The sequence below is a fragment of the Calonectris borealis genome, chromosome 3 (assembly GCF_964195595.1).
Source record: "Calonectris borealis chromosome 3, bCalBor7.hap1.2, whole genome shotgun sequence".
Classification (NCBI taxonomy): Eukaryota; Metazoa; Chordata; class Aves; order Procellariiformes; family Procellariidae; genus Calonectris; species Calonectris borealis.
In genome coordinates, this window is record NC_134314.1 from 118,224,833 (window position 1) to 118,243,211 (window position 18,379).

Sequence of the window (18,379 nt, forward strand, 5' to 3'; positions counted from 1 at the left end):
GCAGGGCGCCCCTCCGCGGGCGGCTGCGGCCGGGGGCGACCGGGCGCCCCGGGCGGGAAACAGCCGGCCTGCGGCGGTGCCGGCCTGCGGGGAACGGGCCACCCCCGCCATGAGGTGCCGCGCCCGGGCCTCCCTCCGTCTGGGATCGATACCCCTCCCGGTACGGCCCAGCCAGAGCTTTATTTTTCCCGTTGGTTGCATTTCCTCCGCTGTAAACACAGGGGACGAGGAGATGCCGAGCCCCGCCTGGGGTCTGCCGGTGCCCGACATCCGCGTACCGGCCGGGGTGTAAAACGTTTCCGAGAGGCCTTTGGCCAGGTGGGTTTTTTGGGAGGGACGAGCGAGGCAGGCCCGGGCCGGGGAGGGTCGTAAACATTTCGCCTTTAAAACGGGGACAGGCCTGCGGCCGCAGGGAGATTGGGAAGGGGAGATGCAGGAGCAGAGCCCGCTCTGCTGCCTTTTGTGCCGCTTACCTTCCTGTCGGGTGAGGGGTAAAAATGGAGGCATTGTAATAAAAACAGGAACAACAGGGGTGGCTGGCAGCGCAACGACATCTATAGCAGTCTGTAGGAGTTACGACCTCTCTTCTCCCCATACATCAATAAGTAACAATCCCTTTTTGCACGCCAGTGCATCTTTTATCAAAAGCGTTAATTAGTCACATTTCATAACACTTTTTGGGCACAGTAAATATTACTACGCTCATTTTACTGCTGGGAAACAAGCAGGGAGAGATTGTCGCACGCCTGGGATCTCAGAGCAAACGACTTGTTAAAGCTGGAAGAATTCAGAATATAGGAGGCTAGTTTTCTGGTCAACCACTTAAAACAAATTCTTACTGAATATCAAGTTTTATTGCTGGCATTTTTAGTTGTTTATGCTTTCAGATTTATTCCTAACAAAGTCCTAGCCTTTTCAACACCATCAGAAAGAGCACATCGCTGCAACGCTATACATCACTCTAGACTCGTACGCAGAGTGCTGCTAAACATTACAAGTCTTAACAGCTCCTTGTAATCAGCTCGGGAATGTAAATCCCCACTAAATACATATTATCTGACATTATTTCATTACAAAGGGCATAGTATAATACATTGACCAAAGTTTATCTTCCAACCGGCTCAAAGGACAGGAGGAACAATCCGCAAATGGATTGCGAGGTGACTGAAACATCCTGTACAGGGAAGCGTGCGTAGGACGTCGTCTTCATATGGCAAGCTGGGAGGCGTTACTGCAGCCATCTAGATGTTAATCTGTGCACGTGCTGACTTCCACCAAGCTGCAAGTCACCAGCCGTGTAAGTACACTAAGGGACTGCCGAAATAACCGGCGTGAACGGGAGCCTTCCCGTCGGACAGCAACAGAACAGAGCTGAATCCCCAGAGCAACTGAAATTGCACAGCCCTGTCCTTTTCCCCCCCCCAATAAGATCATGAAAAGTCACTCATGCTCCATGCATCTTCATGGTTTTAATATAGTTATGTTCAATTCCTTAAAAAAAGCCAATAAACTCTGCCAACTATAATTGAAAATACCGAGCATTCGTTAAAAAAGGTTTTGGGTTTCCTTTGCCTTCTTGCATTGCTTCTTAGGTAACATAATCTACAGATGAATCTGCCGCATAAATTACTGTACGTATTGCTTCAGTGGTGGCCATCGTTGAAGATTCTACTTCCCTTTCCCTTTACTTTGTGTATTTGTGAAACGATACCCATTTTGTTTGACGCTTGCCATCAGAAATCCAGCGAATCCTTTGAAACTCTTCTACAGCGCGACTCTTGAGATGCTCTGTGGAAGGTGACCAGATGTGCAGGAACATCCCAGACGACAAACTTCATTTAGCAGACAGCACGTCATTCTCTGCTGAATACAAAAATTGTATTTGCAGGGACATTTTTACATTTGTGCTTTTCTCTTCCCCAGTGAAACAAAAAGCTCCAACCACCCCGATTCCTCATTCTGTTGTGAGGAATAATGCTTACAGGCCACAGTAAATAGGGCTCTGCACATATGGTGCTGCATCCAGCGAAGTCAGAGCAGACACAGGGACAAACCAACACCAGCACTAGCTAGCTATGCAAGCCGCAAATTAGATTTACTTCTGAAGTAGGGCACAGGTTAATAAGAGTGTGGGATGCTGTTTCATCTCAGAGAAATAATAGCTTCCGTGTCTGAGACGAGCATATTTAATCTGTACGACTGAACCAGCAGCGTGGCAGGCGTAGCAACCCATGGCTCCAGGCTGGGTGTAAGGGCAGTGTGAAAAGTGGGTCTACTTCAGCTCTGCAGGGAGGTGCAGGGAGGGCTTTCTGCTGCCTGTGTTGCAGGCTGAGGTCATCTGCTGCTGTGATGTCATCTGCAGCTGAGTGTCTGCACGTGTACCCGTTTAACTGGATGAACAGGCTCAGGACCCCCGCCTGGTTTCTAGCTGGGATGGGAGCGATGATTTATAACCCGTGTATCACATTCTGTCCTGTTCCTCCTCCTTCCTTCAGTGGGTATTCATAGTTTGTCCTGAACACCACGAACCACTGGACGGTCAGAGAGGCCTCGCTCGTCTCTCGCCAACAGGAGCGTAATGCAAGGAGCAGTATCAGATGTCAGTTAGGGAAACATTATTCATATACCTTCAGGGCCGAATTCTGCCTGTGCCAATAGAGGCTGATTTTATCCTGTTAGTGAAATCAGCGGCAGAATTTCCTTTGGCTTGGGCCATAGCGCTCTACCAGAGCAGCCTGGGAAAAGCCGTGAGCACAGATTACCTTGAACTGTAATCGCCTTCTCCAGTCCTGTCCACCCCAGGGCAGTATCCTGACCCACCAACTCGTGTTTTTGAGGTTGAACTCTGCTGGTTCCTGGTTTCACTTGGGTGACCTGCCATCCTCTGCTCCCACCTCTCTCCTCCCTAGGCCACAAAAGACATGTGCCAGAGGAGGCTCTGGGAAATGAGGGGACAGGAGGACAGGGGATAGGAGGGAGAGAGAAAGCAAGCTGCAGTGGCTGCAGGCAGGTGTAAGAGGGGAGAGGAAGGAGGAAAAACAGCACAAATGATGGAGGAGAAATGTTACAGCTGCATGAGCTCAGGTTTTGCATTGCAGTACGGAGCTTACATGCCTGCTCTGCCGCGGGGCTGTCAGTGGGACTGTGAGGGTATCGCCTGTGTGGACTGCAGCCTGCAGAAAGCAGCGAGCTGCATAGGATTCATTCTACCTTCCTCGTCTGCCCTCATTTCATATGAAATGTCAATGTTTTTTAGCTACATAACCACGCCACCCAGTCGGAGGGCAAAGGAAGGTGTCAGGTCTGCTCTCTACCACTCTACCATAGTTTTTACCCTGAAAATGTCTTTCTTTCCCCTGTGTAACAGTTCTTGAACCAAAGGTAGGGGGAATCAGGCTTCTGACCCAGTACTGCCTCCTCATAAAGCTGTCATGTTAGCACAGCAGTGTTCAGATATCATTCGGCTCCTGCCAGTGTCCTTTTCCCTAGACTATGTCTAAAATCAGAAAAAAACAATTTAGGTATTTATTTCCCCTCCTGCCTTCCTTTGCTCTTCCTCTCCCCTCTCACTTCTCAGTGTCTGATCCATGTAGTGGGAAGCTCGCAGGCTAATAGATGCACAACAGCCACGCGGAGAAGGTCAGGTACCAGGAATGCACAACAGCGAGCCGAGACATTGCAGCTGACTCTTGTGATATCGGGAACAAACACTGATTTTAGCTTATCAATAGCAGCATGTCTCTCTCATATTGCTCACAGTCCTCCCATGTATTTAATCTCCCTGCAGGACTTGTCAGCTACCAATGTTTTTCTGACAATATAATCAGTCCATTTCTGATGTGCTGGCAGCACACAGTTAGTGTATGGCTAACACAAAATGGTGTTAGCAAATTCTTCTCCTTATTAATTCTTGATTTAGAAAGTAAAGGGCAAAGGAGAAGTAAGTTGCTGATGGACCCTGTGGTACCACTGGGAGGGACAGAACAAATGAACCCATACTCAGGTGTAGTCTGATGTCAGAAAAACAGAAGTGGAGAGGAAAATGATATTCTGGAACCATTTAAAAGAGCTGGTCCACTATCACACATTGCTTCTTACAGAAGGGAGGTAACGATAGTGTAATGGATCTTACCAGTCTGTAAATCAGGAAACAGCTGATGTACAGCTCTGCCTCTCGTTTTTGCCTCATACGGCCTGTGCTTTCTTATCCTACAGTGAGGGGAATGGAGCCAGAGGTTTCATGTTCGTTCCTATCACAGGCAGAAGCCAGGCAGATACAGGCAGGGTGAAGCATCAGAAGCACTTGGTGGATGTGAAGGGATAGCAGGATGCTCGGAGAGCAGATGTCCAACTCTGGTGAGCTAAATCTCTTTTGGGAAACTCCTAGAAGGAGATCTAGCACCTTGTTCTGGTTCGTTTCTTCCGAATCCAGGCCCAGTTTACTTCAGTACTGTTGTGAGCATGTGGGAGTTTTTGTGGCAACTGTCACCCAAATTTGAAGTAGAAAATTATTTTGAGCAAGACATGAAACACTGTAATAAGCTGGCTGCCTAATAACTTTGATATCTTTCTTTACTTTTTACTTTACACTGTCACCACGGTTCAGATCTTGATTTCCCAACCTTCTGCAAAACTGTCAATACCACATTTTGTATTGCACGAGTAGCCATGGAGGAAGCAGAGGGGTTTGGTAGTTGGGGCTTTTGTTACACAAGCCTAGTGGAAGCAGCGTAACACTGCAAGCTTAGGACAGTAACTGAATGCATTTGCTAAAATCATAGAAAAAAGTTAGGTTGGAAGAGACACCAAGAGATGATCTAGTCAGTTCCTCTGCTTCAGTTGCATCTATTTCAGTCCCAATAGCGATATTCTTGAAAACGTCCAGAAATGACAATTCCACTGTTCCCACAGGCCATTTATGACAGCACCCACAAGAAAGGTAAAAAAAGCTCAGTGGTAAAATGATTCCAAGGATAAGTTAAGCAGCTTAGGCTTTTACTTAAGGTTGCTGGTGAATTCAGTACACTTTACTTCATCTGTTATATCCTGGGGATCTTTTTAATCATAATCTTCAGTGCAACAAGAGATAAAGAAGACGGAGCTCAAGCTAATATGCTGAGCTTCTCTGGCTTTGCGCCAGCTGAGGATCTCGCCTGTTTGTTGTTTTTATAATGGCAGCTCAAACTCTGGACCACAACTGTGCCACAGGAGGTTGGACTCCGAGGTTGCCGTCTCCTGAGCATCTGATGTCCTGCTTGCAGCACCCGTTTCCTTCTAGTAAATGAACCCTTTCTTATTGATGCAGACCTTGGTTGACTGCCACATAGACACTGGGGCAGAGCACTGCTAGAAAGCACACTTGAAAAGGGCCCAGAAACATCAGGAAGTAAGAACACACGGGTATGTTTAAGTGGGGATCATAGTACTCTCCACAGATACTGCCAAGGGCTATCTTCTACCTCTGACTCATCTGTTTTGCAACCCAGCTGAGATAGCAGGGTAGTGCACCATGGAATTTGGTCGCTCTGCTCTTTGCCTAGGTATCTATTTGCTTAAGAGTTTGATTCATCATACCAGTTATCATCTAAATGCTCTGGCATGTATTCATCCAGCTGGGCTGACATCTCCCTGCTTGGCACAGGATGTTATTTAACACTGACATCGAGTTAACACTGGAGGTTGTTTTATTGCGTTTTGTGGGTGGTTTTGATGCCAGGGTTCTGGAAGGGAGTTTCACCCTGTTAAGCTGAAAAGCTTGTATTTTCTTATATATGTGTATGGCATCCAGAAGTGGCAAAAGGATACATTTCTAATGAAAAACAGCAAATCAAATCAGTGGCTGTACTTTCTTTCATCTTTCCTTCTACTGTCTCACCCCTTTTCTTCAATACCAGCTTATGTGCCGTTATTAGCTCTTCTGACCTCTTCCTTTTTCAAAAACTTTCTTCTCAATTTTCCTTTGTTCACAATCCCCCTCTGTTTGCTCATCCTTTTTACACACCTGCCTTACACAGCATCTTCCATACTTTGTGTGTTGCACACCTATGGGGGCCTGTAACGTGATTCAACAACAGAATGCCCCCCTTGTTTCATGGCCTGACATCAGTAATACCATTTGACACTTCCCATGATCTATGTTTTGAATTTCTTTCTCACTGTTCTTTGTGCTTTTTTGTCTTTCTTGCCCCTTGGCGTTTTATTCTCTCCCTACTCATCCCGTGTAAGCTCCATCTAACTTGGTTTGGGGCATTCATTAGCAGGCTTGTGAAACCTCTTGCACGTGCATGTACAATTTGGCTGTGTGTCAGGAGACGGTCTCAGACCTCCGTGTCATTTGGGTCTGCAATTGCATATTAGACTGTCTTCTGGAATTATCTGTTTTCATGGTGGCTACAAATGCAGAGAGACAGGAGGAGCCACCTCCCACACTACGCAGGAGCAAATGCATATCTTCATGAGGAAAGGACGAGCAACTTTTGCCAAGCCCCACGGGCACTTTCCTCTCCCCACACAGGATTAATCTGGAGTCCTGCCAAGGCAATGGTTGGACACACAGTTTGAGAAATACTGTTACAGCTCAAAGATGCAGCACTAACTAGACCCCCAAAACACACCACATCCTGATCTTTTCAGTGCTTGGGCCTCCACAGCCTTTTAAGCACAAAAGTCTTTCTTATAACTCTCAAAAGTCTTTCTTACAACTCTGTGTTTTTCTTGTCCATACCTTCTTTTCAGTTTCCTGCTATATTTCATGCCTAAAAATGGCAACAGGCAAAGAATCAGTCAACAAGGCCACTTAGTCTACCCAAAGCTCTAAATGAAACCTCTGTTTGATGCTGTATCTTTCTGTAAACAGGTGCATTTCCACTCAAGAGTTTTACTTTGTTAAGTATTATGGGATTTGGGGAGATTTGAAAATAAGCTTACATAATTGGTTTATCCTATCAGTAATGTTGATAACTGCATACTTTCCTTGGCTGGCAGACTAAACTTTGAGTAGTCATACACTAAATTAAACTAACAATCAACAGAAAACCAGATGGGATTCATCTTTATTATTGATATTCAGCATGAATCCTTAAATGTAACAAAAGCTCAAGGAAAAAAGCTCAGGCTCTGGATCTGTTAAGAGAGTCAAATGCCTTCACCTTCATCCTAACACAGGACAGACAGAACTAACTGAGGCTAGCTGACAGACCTGTCATTGACAACCTTTATCTAAAAACCTTCACATGTCGGTTGAGGATTAGGTATCATCCCTATTATTTCAGACAGAAGCTCATCATTTGTATCATTTGTATCATACAAGGGCACACCACTACAGTCCTGTGAGGAGGATGGTACAGACCAGTTCAATAAAGCCTTTGAAGAGGGAAAGAACTGTCTTTGAACGGAGATATAATGTGATTTTTGGTAGCAGATTTTGAAAAAATAAAATTAATAAAGGCTTCATTCTGCTTAAAACATTAATCAGTGAATTCAAGTGATAAAGCTCTGCATAGTAGTAAAGCCAATATGAGAAGCAAGCATTCAATGAGTTCTTCAGACCACAAACAGCAAGGAACCTAGCTTCTGCTTTATTGAAATAGGTACACCTATAGGCTTCAACAAATAGGCAATACATCCTATTTTACACAACTTAGCACTTGCAAATTTTGAAGACCCATCTGTGAGTGAAAATGAGTACAGACATGAACCCTTTATCTGGATTGTACAAAGGCAAAATTAGGAAATTACACTCAGGATTCAGCTAAGTGTGGAAAATTTTCCATGCAATTCAAGGTTTTAATGATTGGGTGAATTTGTTTTCCTTCTCTCACTTTTTTGCTCTCTTCTTCCTCCCTCCCTCTCTCTTTTCTTTATGCTTTTTTAAAATTTTTTTTTTTAAGATTGCACTCTGTCTGCACTGATCTGGTATACCTATCCATACTATTTAGACACACAATCTAAATAAAGCAAGAAACACTTAAATTCCATAGAGGTGTTTCATTTTCAAGCTAAGAGGCAGCAACATTTAATTACTAGCAGGCTAATCTTGCAATCATTATTCAATGGAACCACTTAACACAGTGTAAGGGTGCTCAGTTGATTCTAAATGACATTGTGTAATGACTGACAAACTTAAAAAACAAACAGACACGAAAGCAAAAGTATTAAGATACAGGACACATTGCTGAAATGTGGTGGAAAAGCATGATTCAAGACTAAAATACCCACAGTGGAAATTCATTTTTCTTTTTTGTTTTTGTTCATAAGGCACACCATGTTAAATTCCAAATTCTGTATTTAGATGCTAAATTTCATTTAGATCCAGACTGATTTTGAGGTATACCAAAACGTTTCTCCCAGATCTCAAAAGACTGCTTACCACTGTGGGTGACGGATGACCAATCTGGCCTATTAGTCACCTATGGATTTTCTTGTAAGATGCATTCTTCCATGGCTGGGAGGGTTGTTGCACTAATTCATCAATGCGATCCTTTTCCTTAGACCAACCACAGAATGGAAATGGCACTGATGAAGCAGCTCCGGTTTCTCCCTAAAAGCAAACAAAAGGAGAGAGAACAGATATATAATTTCAGGAGCTATAAATTCACCACTAAGAAATTTTAAAAACTATTTACATTCCATGGGCTATTGTGGTGAAAAATAGTTACAAAGAATGTTATTCAAGATAGGGTACTGAAATTATTTGCTCCTTTTACCTTAAGAAAAAAAAAGCTATTTAAAGATCAAGTAATTCATAGTTAAATGCAATCACTCCCTACACACTGCATACATTGCCTATGTTCATTAACTAATGAGATTCTTTTTGTACTCTGCAAAAAAGGTTACATTTTAAATACATGAGATTAACTATTCAAATTCGGCTGTTATCTAACACAATATTACCCCATGTAATATTCATTCCATAGCTGGGGTTTTATGTCCAAATACAAAATCTGCTAAAATACATGGTTCAAAAGACATAGTAATATCATATCTAAATCAAGAGCATCAAAAAGTGGGGTGGGGCAGAAAGCCACAGATGCTTATTATGTGAGATAGCACTTGAAGAAAAAAAATAATCAGGACAACTACATTTGCTTTTCTATTTGGTATCCACAAGAGATCCCCATGGAAGAGAGATAGCACACATGGGAACAAGGGTGACAGCTTTCGCTGTGATGATCTTTCATTGCTTTTTGTTCTAATACTATAATTCAGAAAGGACAATGGACTACTGTGCATTCCATCAACACGTAATTAACAATATCAGAGACCCCAGCTTCCCTCATTAATTCAAAACAGTCCACCTGATCTTTTCTAGAGTATGCCCATGTACTAATTTAACACTTGGCAAATTGAATGACCACCCCACTCAGAGCAGCTATGTTGGGAGGCAGCCAGTTCTATAAAATTATGAGGCCATACTCTCCTCCAAGTCTTACTTTGAGTAGTCATTCAAAATTGTGCAAAATAATCATCCACCCTATTTTAGTGGTTACATTTTATGCTTCATGTCATAAACCTGAAAGATTGCTGAGGAGGATGCAGCCTATCTAACATTAAGAGGACAAGGGGAAACTGTGCAGTGGCAACACGTAACGTTGCGATGTACATTGCAACCACAGGAGCAGAGAAAGCTAACGACCTCTGTAACCACTTTCTATTCATGCATACGACAAAACCTGTTACAGATCTTTCTTATAAAAGCTGAAGCGATGCATCTTCATTTTCTTTTGGTGGGCAGTCACTCTACATGATAAGAAGAGCTACATAAAATGAACTGTGGATACGGCAGTTAGTCCAGCTATAGCTTTTTCAGTCCTGATAAACCCATTAAACTGAGCCAGAAATGACTCATTTTTCTCAATAACATTGCTCCAAAGCAATTGACTGCAGAGAACCAAGATACTGGCCTACAATAGCAAGACAGAAGAGAGTGTTCCAAGAAAAGTTCCAACCATACCTTTATGTTCATTGCAGTTATGCCAAGTTCAAACACATTTCTTCTCCTGCTCACTGGACTATATCCTGAAGGACAGTCTGGCATGCATCCAATGAGAGACAGGCCCTGAAAGAAATATAATGGGACACATGTAGTTTAATAGACACATGTCTATTAAATGTTTAAGGCAAGGTTGATCTTAATATCCACCACTTGCTTAATAACTGAGATTGATAAAAGAGAATGACAGCATAAAAACGCTGTACTTTGCCCTTCATTATATCTAGACATGTATGAAAGTCACCCAGTACTTTAGACTCCTTCCCACAGTCGAGCCAAAAGCTAAGTGTTCAAGGCAGAGCTGAACTGTAGAGAATGATCCTCCGTTTTTATAACAAGATTCCTGCTGGCCTTTCCATCCATTTCAGTTAGGCTCCACACATATACAGCCCATTTGGCAACAGTGTTCTTAACAATCCATTTACATTTTTAATTAGTTTATTGTAAAGCTTAATTATTGTAGTTAACTTTTTTTAAAAAAAGCTATTGATATAAAAATGGAGACTGAACCAATATCACGACCAGCAAGTTTCATGTTCACTGAAAGAATAGGAACGGCTGACGCAATCTGCTTGTGCCTACCGACATAATCACAACCAGCTCAGATTTTCCTTTCATTATAGCAGCACTTGTATGGAAACTGTAATGCTTACAGAAATTTTAGTTTAGCAGCAATTTGCCATCTAAAGCAAGCAAAAGTTGTTGTATATAAAACCTAGGAACTGTAATGCCTTGGTTTCACTTTTGTTTCATAGTTATAACATTGCAACTGTGAAGCTGCAAGCTGAAAAGGCTCCATCTTACTTCTGTATAGAAGTCTCTGTAGACAAGCTTGCAAAATAGGTCTCCCAGGAATATATTCTAATTAAGAAGGGAAGAAAAATGATATATAGATGGGCTATTCATTTAACCAGATCGGCACAAATATGCCACCTGAGAGGAATCTACTCATTTTAACCAGCAATTTAAATACCAGAGATTTTAAAAGTGTGGCTGTTCAACTCCGAAAAAAATCTTTACATGATATCATAGGAAAAGTGACCCAACAAAAAAGGGACATTTGAAGTTGGACTTTTGAACATGTGTAAATGAGATGTATGAAGGGGAGTAAGGACAGGTAGGGAACCCTCAAATTTTGTAGGGTGTTCAGGATCTTTAGGAGGATTGCAGTCTGCTTCCCTGGTAAGCTAAGTCCTGAAAAAAAGTTGGTCTGAAAGGCCCATGTTCCTTCCATAGGCTAGAAAAGCAGAGAGCGAGTTTTACTCTTTTCAAAAGGTATTGAAGCAACTGCTTTAATGTATGGAGAAAGAGAGTGACTTCAGTTTCCTAGTGGGTTGCAATCACATGCCACCCCTCCAACACTACAGAAGGAGATCGCATGCTGAATAAACCTTAACTCGTCTAGTTCAAGTTTGAGATAAATGGCCTTCTGCATGTAAAAAGCCACTCCTGTATCAGTCTATAGCAACAGCTGGGGGAGACACAAGGGAAAAAGGGAACTTTCAGTGTTTTGATTTGATCCAATGCATGTAAAAAAAACCCCTTTGTTTCTAAAGAATGCTGTCCTACAACAAGATAGCAATGGATTGTAAATAACTGGATGTAAAGAGAAAATTTTGATATATATTATACTGGAAATTTATGTTGCTTGCATGAAATAATAAAAAATCCATCCTTTTACTGATTTTTATACAGAATATTATCATATTCTGCAGAACAAGGAACATCAGCTGAGAAACTCTCACAGTGTGTGACGTCTAGTATCTCTGCCAATATTAGCTTTATGGACCAAGTAATAATATTATGTTAATAACTGCTGATTGCTATTTGTGTACCAGACTGTTCCAATACCATGGTGATGAGCATGCTGTTGGTGTCTGGAACAGATGGACAGAACACAAGAGATATTTGCCTTGATTTTAAGACAAATAGAATTACCTGTTTCATTAATAACGCTACATGAAAGCACAGACGAAAACACATGATTCTATCTCCATCTCCAGTAACTGACAAGAAGAAAAAGACAGTGCACATTTATAAAGACACACATTAGATGCAACAAACAATTTACCCCAGCTTTCAGGGAGAGCAAATCTTTGAATCACTTGTAAAGCCAATGCAGCTGCTTTATGCTCTTAAGAGTGGAAACAAAATTCACTGCCTTGCTGTCAGCAACATAGCTCCTTTGCAGTTCTCTGCAAAGGTGATACTTCAGGCTGGAGATGAGGCAATTGCCTGCGTCCTGCCCAACACCACTGATTCCCTACCTGCTGATTTAAACACCCCTTACAAAGAAGTCGCAACAGCTTTCCATCATTTCTGGAGAAGAGAACTGAAAGAACAGTGAACGCCACTTCACCTCGTCTTTTTGATATGACAAAGAAAGAGGGAGAAAGGTACACTTCAATTCCAGTATGTTGTTTCTTAAGCCCTATCACCAGATAGCCACTTTGTTCTGCACACTCTTATTCTTTCACAGAAATGAGGAAGAAAGACCAAGAGACAAAAGAAGGAGGAAATATTTTCACTGTAGGTTGTGCAGTTCTGTTTAGAATTAAGCCTGTGATATTGGGAAAAAGTGATCTCGGGGCAGTCTCATACACAATACAAGATATGATGCCGTATACTATTGACAAACTGTTTTTGAATGACCGAAAAAGCAGTTATGTGGGGAAGAGAGCTCTGACACAGAGCACTGGGACCATAACAATAACAACTTCTTTCCTATCTCAGTGAAAAGCCAAAAGAGGAAACTGGAATCTACTGCTTTCATATAAAAGCTGCCAATTTCCCACTGGTATCAGAAGCCAGTCATGTTTGGAAAGGAAATGATCTATTGCTGCATGGCAAAGCTAGCAGGTGCAGATGGCATGTGAACAACTTTCCCAATCACTGATCTGCCAAGGTCACAAAACAGAAAGTACACATGGTTTTAAGGACAATCATTCAGTTCCTGCCAGGTCATCCACAGATTCTGAAAGCACTTTATTCAATTTGGCATCCAAAAAGGTTTGAAATAAGGCCACGAAAGTAGGTGAGGTGTCATATCACTGCAGTGATATATTCCCCTCTCCCAACACACACAAACAAAATTCTATAAATTACATATGTCAACGAACACTAGCATACACTTAAGCACCACAATCATTCAAATGAACACAGTGGCAATGCCTCATCTTTAAATTTAATCATCTGTTAATGCAGCCAGAAATTTTGTTAAAAAAGTGTCTGCTTCTCCTGCAGCACTATCTGGCCTGCAGACAACTTCACAATGTCAGACTGCAGCAGAGCTGTGTGAAAGGAGCTGCTAAGCGCCGCTGCCAACGCTACAAAAGCGAGCCTGGACTGTCTCACTGTGTGGCCGTGTAAAGTTTGTCTCAGCATGAAAGGAGCAACAATCATGCAAAGTGCTGAAAGTCTTAGGAGATTTAGCATGCAGCCTCTGCTGAACATGTCAAGCAAGGTCAGCATTGGGGAAGGCTGTTAACCATGGTGTGTTGGCGGTAAGCGTTAAATCCTCAGAACTAAAATGAGAAAACTTTCTGCCATGTGTTCGCTTTCCATTCCCTTTTTACTGGCAAATAACACCCGTCTACATCTGTCCAAGGAATCATGTCATACCACTGCAAACATAAAGAGATTTTGAGTAGGTCCCCGTTCACATCTGAAATACACAACTTGAGAAAATAACAGGAAATAGCAGAGCAAAGACGGTTTCCAAGAACCACAGAGCCAAATCAGCACTTTGTTCTTAGTGGGTAAATTAAAAAATCTTCTCTGCTGCTCTGTGGAGCAGGATGAAATATAGAAGAATGACACATATTTCTGCAGAACTTTGCATTTGCAAATACTGACTGCATTTTCATTTGTTCCCAGTAACAAAAACAGGTTGGATAGGCTAGTTAGAGTGGAATTAATTTGAAAGCTAAGCAATGATAGCTGTGCATACAAGACAGCATCCCTTCCTCCTTCTGAGGGATGAGTTCCTCTATCCTGAAATGGGTATCAAAGATAGAGGGAACGGATCTTTTTCTGAATTGCCTGTTTCTCTTTATTGGCTATTGACCATTTGCTGAGAGAAGCTGGCTGGAATTTAGGGTGTGATTCATTTTACTTTGTCAATTACTTCTGAGCTCTCCTCAATAAGAAAAGCAAAGCTGTGTACAGTACCATCGTGGGACTCCATCTTTATTGTCTCAATAATTCAGTCTATTCATTTTCATTGGGAAAAAAACAGACTTTCCATGCTTTGGCACTAAATTTTTAGCCTGGGTTCTAGAAGTTAAACTACATGCTGTTTGTTAACTTTAATATCCCCATATCTAGCAGAGATACCGCTAAACGACTACCACAAATTGGTCTGGAATGATGAGGTCATATTTCAGGGCACGAGACCAGAGAGTAAAAATCCCTACACGCAAGGATTTGCCAGCTTCAAGGAGAAAAAAAACATGGGGAGGAGGAAAGAAAAATAAATTAAATGAAAAACTGTCCTGTTCATGAGCTGTAGCTTTCAGATTTTCTTAGATATTCGCCAATGGAATCAGTGAAATATTCTTGAGCAACAGTTAATTTTTAAGCTGACAATATTCAAAATACTACCGAAGGAACACTGAAAGCGGTACTGGAAAATGTGATCTGAGATGCTGTGACTTACACTGAGCATGTTAAGAAGAAGACCTATGGGTATGGTCTGTGCTCTCGGGCACCAGGGTCACACTCTGCTTAGCCTTTGTGGTTAAATCTTGTTTTCCATGATACGGACACTTCCAATACATAGCATCAAAGGAAGACTATTCAGGCTAGGGTAAACATGTAGTGATACTTCTCATAAGTACTCTCCCAGTCTCCAGCTTCCATAACCATTTGTCCCTCCTGCGGCCATGGACACATACCCATGTCTGCTGCCAAGGTCACACGAAAAGACCTCTTCCACTCACAGAATCGTGAGACCCATTTTGTTCAAAGTACAAAGAGCACCCCAAACTACTCATTTAGATTCACATAGTACATAAAGTGTGGATATAAACAGGAAGAGGGCACTAAACCTTCATGATATCTAAAGGGGGCCTCAAATTGGAAGACAACTCTTGTTTACCGTATGTACCCAGCAAACTCATAGATGATACCCAAGGCTCAGTTCTAACCTGCTGGCAAACATTATGTTCGATGCAGGAAAATGATCTAAGGAGCTTAAAAAACCACAGCTACTACCTTTCTTGGCCCTGGAGTTGATTCAGATATTGGCTAAGCTTACGCAAGTACAGCTCCGAACAGTCAGGGTACCCATGCTAGTTTATAACAACCCCAGAACTGCTCAGGCAGGAGTCATTTGAATGCACCAGTCACGCCACCTATATCAGAGTGTTGTGAAAGAGTCATTTGGCAGATTTGACACCACCCTGAAATCCTTAAAGAGGGGAATCCTAATCTAACTATCTCGGTATTGTTCAATATTATAAACTGCAACTGTTGAAAGTAGAGCTTATGCCCTGCAAGCTGACTGCTTATTAGAATTAAGAAAGTAAGGCTTGGAAGGCAGGAATCGAATACAGAAGTCTACTATCTCATAGAGTGGTACATGAAATGATATAAAAGCAGGGAATAGAAATTAACTTCCTCACATTTAAAAAGAACTTACCCCTTGATAAGAGCTGTGTCGTTAGACAACACATCCTAGGGTCTAGTCTATATATAGTTCTTGTAGAAGCATTACTACTTTCTAGAAGCATAAGTTATAGTTTGTTTAACTGAAATATTATTCTGTTACAAGCCCCAGTGGCTGGTACATTCTTACTGAGAATTTCATTGAGGCAAAGAGGTCTTTTTGTCACACCTATCTACACAGATTTTCCCATCCTAGTTATCTCAACAGGTATTTTGTATTTGCTGGAAAAACTTTTGCAGTTGGATAAGCACCTAGATAAAGCATTTTCTTTTGTGCAGTCATGTATTTTTTTTTACATGCAATGACATAATCTACATGAAACCTACTTTTTTTCTTACTAAGTCTGATACAAGGTATACATTACTCTGTATAGAATAAATTTTTAGCTGGTGTTAGCAAACATGAGGTAGCTTATTCAAACCCATGCCTGGAGCTAAATGAAGTTTTCAGAGACAGGGGGGAAAAACATACAGCTGTTTATTCTGAACAGTTCTCCTGATAGTTTCCTCTTTCATTTTCCATTTAAGCATTTTTTTTCCTAGGACAAAAGCATTGCCTGCCACTACCACATATTTCAGCTACAGGTTCTCAAATAGTCAAAGGAGGGTTATTTTTCAAGTCAACCAAAGCATTAGCAAAACAATGGAGTTCTGACCTACTGGGATGAAGATTTGATAAAAATGTTGATAAGAACTACAGAAAATTGTTCTGGTTCACAAAATGTGCCTATTAAAATTGATCTAGATATTAGTTCAGGTAGATTGTTTTATGCACCTGTTACTGGATTTAGTTTTCTCATTCATACCCACTGCAGCTCCCACCTAGAAAAATATATGTGTATTACTCTGGGATGACTAACAGGTTAAGCAAAATTAATTATATCAGTAACACCTGCCTAACAAATAGTTTAAAAAATGTAATCTACATACAGATTTAGACAACACCTGGAATTCTAACTATACATATTTTTACCTAATAAATAACCAAGTTCCAAATAAATGCCAACAAACCCACCACAAGAGTACAATGCTGTGAACCTGTACCCCAGCTCTCTACAAAACAGCTTCAAAGGCTGCAATGTGAAAGCAGGTTTTCGTGCTGCTTCCATTTAGTCTTTCTATGCCCCAATTTGAGATGACCTTGCAAGTGCTGGAAATCACCAAATCTGGAGGAAGTGCCTTCTCCAACTGTTCCGATTTCCTAAGGCAAAAAAGGCCTTTGTCATCATATTTTGTGTATGAGTGCCTATTCCGCTGTCTTCACTTCCTCTTCGAGTAACTTTTGAATCCAGTGTCTGCTTTTCAACTAAACGTGAAAGTGAATCACAGGTTTCAAGATACAAAGTTGTCACAAGTTTAGTTGAAGTAAGCAGTCAACTAGGAAGAAGAGGAGATCCAAATGGTGCCTCCAGCCATGGAAAAGGGTGTAGCAAAAGCCCCATTCTTATCCGACATCAGACGATCCACCTAGGACAGACACAAAGACCATCAGGCCAGGGGAAAAACTTGCATGAGACACAAATCCATTGGAAACCAGGCTTCACTGATTCCATTGCTCATGGACATACTTGCTCATTTCTCTTAGACATTCCTACCACCCAGAGAGTGCACGCCATTCAGAGTCCAACTTACACTTCAGCTACATCTTCTTCTTAAAAACTCCAATGTATATCTAATGAGGACTTTTTTCCACACTCAGAATAGATCTCCTTAGTGCCCCAAACCACTAAACAGTTCTTCAAATACCCTGTTCCCACCTATCTACAATTTTTCTCAGTGTAAGAAACCATTTTCACATGTGCCCTTATTTAAAATGTGATTCTGCTCACCGGCGTTAGTTTGTAAAAGTATATGAGTCAGTCTTTTCCTTTCTGTTTGTTGAGCTTAGATATTCAAGTCCCCAAATGGTATTCACTTATCTTTGTGCAGGCAGAAGTCTTGCCTGTGATGCCATATGCTTGTCCATTATCAACAGGGCTTCAGGTTATGTACAGATGATTTCTTCTACGTCTAGCAATGCCAGTGGATAGGATTAACAACCACAGCAGTTCCTCACCACTCTTCAGATGTGCTAACAGAAGAGTTTATGGGAGTACTGCTAAATCAGGTGAGGCAAAGCGAGCTGCCATATCCCAGACCAGGACTTTAAACTGCTTACAATAATCTACCTAACTGTGCTTAATATGAATTAGGGAGAACTCACAAAACCTGCTCTCTGACAGGTCAGTATGTGGCAGCTAGAAGGACCCATGTGGCTGTGGATGGAAAATCTCTTTCCTCTGCACATCTGGATCTGGAACAAAACATCTGTCCATGTTCTAAACTAGCCAAGGCTGCAGCTGTTGTTGTCCTAAGAAAACCAAGAAACAGAAACGGAGTCTTTAGGATCCAAAAACACCTATGTAAAAAAAGGAAACCATATTTCTCCAGCAACACAGACATTATAAGGCCGAAATTTATTGCACTTTTTCATAGTGTAAAATACCTTTAGGCACATTCTCCAATCCCAGACACATGACTGTGAAGGAGTGAAAATTAAACTAATACACAGAAAAACTGTTAAGACTCAACCTTCAACCTAAAAGTACTGATCAGTACTGATCAGCTGTATGAAGCAAGTTTTGCACATTCTTTCACAGTTTCAGTGGCCTTATTTAAATAACAAACACACACAAAGAGACAGGTGCTCATCTTGACCCCAAATAAATCTAAAAGCACATC

At 41.7% G+C, this 18,379-nt stretch overlaps 2 long non-coding RNA genes across 9 annotated transcripts in view; one reads left to right on the forward strand and one right to left on the reverse strand.

The window, feature by feature from the left end:
• Positions 1 to 1,532, forward strand: LOC142081085 (uncharacterized). The gene is made up of 2 exons (XR_012673233.1): positions 1 to 318; positions 1,128 to 1,532. It is a non-coding gene; the product is annotated as an uncharacterized LOC142081085 (long non-coding RNA).
• The window catches only part of LOC142081084 (uncharacterized), a 27,413-nt gene continuing 9,866 nt past the window's right edge, over positions 833 to 18,379 (reverse strand). For 2 of the 8 annotated variants that reach the window (XR_012673230.1, XR_012673229.1), the window contains exons 3-5: positions 9,953 to 10,057; positions 8,369 to 8,539; positions 833 to 1,860 (exon numbers count right to left, since the gene is read on the reverse strand). This is a non-coding gene — a long non-coding RNA (uncharacterized LOC142081084). Of the gene's footprint in view, positions 1,864 to 2,716; positions 2,736 to 4,132; positions 4,483 to 4,517; positions 8,540 to 9,952; positions 10,058 to 18,379 lie in introns of those variants that run through there. The other 6 variants (XR_012673228.1, XR_012673227.1, XR_012673226.1 and 3 more) reach the window with 4 other exon arrangements.